This window comes from Galeopterus variegatus, unplaced genomic scaffold (assembly GCF_000696425.1).
Source record: "Galeopterus variegatus unplaced genomic scaffold, G_variegatus-3.0.2 Scaffold9875, whole genome shotgun sequence".
In the NCBI taxonomy this organism is placed as follows: domain Eukaryota; kingdom Metazoa; phylum Chordata; class Mammalia; order Dermoptera; family Cynocephalidae; genus Galeopterus; species Galeopterus variegatus.
The window spans coordinates 10,810-14,232 of NW_007735986.1; the positions used below are offsets into that span (position 1 = coordinate 10,810).

The 3,423-nt window shown below is 47.2% G+C and overlaps 1 long non-coding RNA gene across 1 annotated transcript in view; it reads right to left on the bottom strand.

Annotated features, from left to right (window-relative positions):
* LOC103609633 overlaps nt 1-2,189 on the bottom strand; it is a 6,661-nt gene extending 4,472 nt beyond the window's left edge. Inside the window, exons 1-2 of the long non-coding RNA XR_552151.1 lie at nt 2,067-2,189; nt 1,213-1,306 (exon numbers count right to left, since the gene is read on the bottom strand). This is a non-coding gene — a long non-coding RNA (uncharacterized LOC103609633). The remainder of the gene's footprint in view (nt 1-1,212; nt 1,307-2,066) is intronic.
* Between the last annotated feature and the right edge of the window lie 1,234 nt (nt 2,190-3,423).

A 3,423-nucleotide genomic window follows, 5' to 3' on the forward strand; every position in this document is an offset into this window, starting at 1 on the left:
TACTGTGACTTAAGTAAGATAAAATTTTTTCTGTCTCTGTCTAAAGGTAGGTAGGTGTCTGGTTTGGGGCAGGTAGGTACCTTTGCTTCATGAGGTCATTCAGCCTGGTGAACTGGCTTTGTTATCTTCAACAGATGGCTTCTATCTTTAGATATGCTCTTGTTGTAATCATTTCTTAGCCAAAAGAAGAAAGAAGAACTCAAGGGCCAGAATCTTCTTTTATAAGGAGCTGATCAGAGGTTGCACACATCATCTGAGCTCATGAGGGCCTGAACTTAGGTGCATGACCTTATCTAGCTATCAGGGAGGGTGGCACTGTTATTTCAAACTGGAACAATTATCTTATTACCAAAGGGAGAAATGGGAGAATGGGTTTTAATGAGCAGAAAGCAGTTTCTGCCACACGTCAGATTGCCACGCAGGAGCTAGATACACAGAGCTTTATAGACCACAGTAATAAGTGTGGATTTGAGCCAAGGAAGAAGAACTGGGACTGCAATCATAAGGGACTCATGACTATCCAGACAAGATACTTGCTCCTTGGGTCACATACTGCTGGTGTTTCCCATTCCCAGATTTGGTTCTGGTCATAAGAATCCACAGATGGTGAGTCTGTGGCATGGAGGCCCTTGACTCCAACAGCCCAGGCATGAGCTTCTGTGGGTCCCACCATGTCTTTCACAGACACACCCAGTGGTGCTGCTTTGTGAGGAGGGCCTTCTTCCTCAGCCATAAGGACCCAGAGAAGACTGAGGTTGAGGACTATTGAAGGACCTCAGGTGCACCCCTCACACCCTCTTAAAGGCCTTTTCTAAGAACATCTCCCTTCTAGGCTGTCTTAGTCAGCTCTGATTGCCATAACAAAATACTACAGGCTGGGTGGCTTAAACAATAGGAAGCTATTTTCTCACAGTTGGCTGGAAATTTGAGATTAAGGTGCTAGCATGGTTGGGCTCTGAGGAGGGCTCTCTTCCTTGCTTGCAGGTGGTCCCCTTCTCACTGGGTCCTCACATTGGGGGGGAGAGAGAGAGAGAGAGAGAGAGAGACAGACAGATAGATAGATAGATAGATAGATAGAGATAGAGAGAGATCTTCCTCCTTTTATAAGGTCACAGTCCTATCTGATTAGGGCCTGTGTTAGTCAGTTTTCTGTCACTTATGACAGAATACCTGAAATGAGTGATTTATAAAGAAACAAAATTTATTTCTTACAGCTCTGGAGGCTGGAATGCCCAAGGTTGAGGGACCACATCCGGTGAGGGCCTTTTTACTGGTGGGGGCTTTCTGCAGAGTTCTGAGTCGGTGCCTGGAATCACATGGTGAGAGGCTAAGAGCACGCAAATGTGTTTAGGTCCCTCTTCCTCTTCTTATGAAGGCTCCAGTTCCACTCCCATGATAACATATTAATTCATTAACCCATTAATCCATGAATGGATGAATCCACCCATGAGGGCAGAGCCCTCAAGATCCAGTCACCTCCTAAAGGCCCCACCTCTCAACACTGCCATTTTGCGGATTAGACCTCGACATGAGCATTGGAGGGGACAAATATTCAAATCAGAGGAGGGCCTCACCCTATGATCTCATTTAACCTTAATTACCTCCTAAAGACCCTGTCTTCAGATACAGTCACTTTGGGGGGTTAGGGCTTCAACACATGAATTTGGGGATGGGGAACACAATTCAGTCCATAGCACAAGCCCTCTGTTTCCTGCCTTCAGCCAGCTCTGGCCTCTTGCTCCCAAGTGGCTAATGAGGTGCTGGGTAACAAGGCCTTTAAGGACCTTTTCAGCATGGAATTAGGGGGCTGTTGATGAGAACTACTGGCACCTAGAAACCATTTATTTCTGCTTTCAGGTAACCACGAAGAGCTTAAGACATTGAGAAGGACTGCTGCTGCTGCCTGGAGCTTTGGTCCACCAAAAGCCTATCTTCCCTTCCCCAGGCACACAGCTGCCTGGTTGGGGACTGCAGTTCCCAGCCCCCTTGTGGCTGACTGTGGCCATGTGACTGTGTCTTCTCCAGTGGCATGCAAGTGGATGTGATCTGTGTAACTTCCACTTTACCTGCTTACAAGGAAATCTCTTGCTCCGGACTTTCTCTTTTCTCCCTTCCAAGTTGCCTGGAGGTGGCAGCTTCAATTGTGTAGATGATGACAGTGAGCTAGGGCGGTGGGTCTCAAAGTGTGCATCAGGATTCCCTGGAGGGCTTGTTAGAGCAGTTTGCTGGTTCCTACCCCCAGAGCTTCTGACTTAGTAGGTCTGGGGTGGGACCTAGGGATGTGCATTTCCTATGAGCTTCCAGGTGATGCTGCTGGTCCCTGGATTATACTCTGAGCAGCAATCACAGCTGCCCAGGACCATTTGCCCTGGAACTGCTATGGGAAAGAGAAATCAACTTTTTTTTTCTTCTTTAAGCCACCATATTCTCTTACAATAACATATCCAGTGAATCCTCCAATCCGCTTCAGATGGTTTGATTTGGGTTTCTGTCACTTACTTACAACAGAGAATGCCCTGATCAACATATTTAACACTTACCGACGGCTTGTGATTTATTCATTCAGTAATTATTTATTGAAAATCCCATCAGGAGCTGTTTTAAGCACTAGGGATATAGCAGCAGGTGAAACTGTCAAGGATTCCTGTCCCTTTAGAGTTTGCGCTCTTAGAGCCAGGCAGTGCACGATTACATGCTTTAGACAAAATATCATCAAATTGTCACGGTAACTCTGAGGAGTAGGCATTATTTTGAAATGCCTTTTTTACAGAGAAGGACACTGAGGTTACAGTAGCAAAACTGGGGTTTGAACATAGGTCTGTGGAACTCAAAGGCTGAACTCTTGACCACTGGTCCGTGCTGCACCAAGAAGCCCCCCTAGATTTATGTGAAGGTCTTTGGCAACTCTTGTGGAGGTGGGGCGGGGCGGGGAAGGAGAAAGCAGATTCAGACCCAGGATCCGTAAGTACCATTCAAAGAGTGACTCCCTCTTCCTAAAAGTTACCTTTTGTCTTCAAGGCCAAGGCAGTACCAGGGCTTCAGCTGTCAGCTCTCCTCCATTTGGCATCAGCTGAGACGGGGAGCTGGAGGCAGGGTCTGCTGGAGGATCCACTTCCAGGGCGGCTTCTTCACTCACATGTCTGGAAGAGTCAGTTTTCCTTGGCTTTTCCACAGCACCATGCTCTTAGGGGAGTTGCAGCTCTTACACGGTGGCTCAGGACCCCAAGAGATCGAGATGGAAGCTGCACCTAAAAGCAGCTTAAATGGTCCTCTTAAAAGCTAGGTCCAAGACTGGCAAAGTGTCACTTCTGTCATATTCTGATGGTCAAAGTAGCCAGGGGTTCTGGCTCAGTCAGTCTAAGACCTCCAAGAACAAGTCTTGTGTTACTTTGCTAGAGCTGCCATAACGGAGTCCGGAGAACT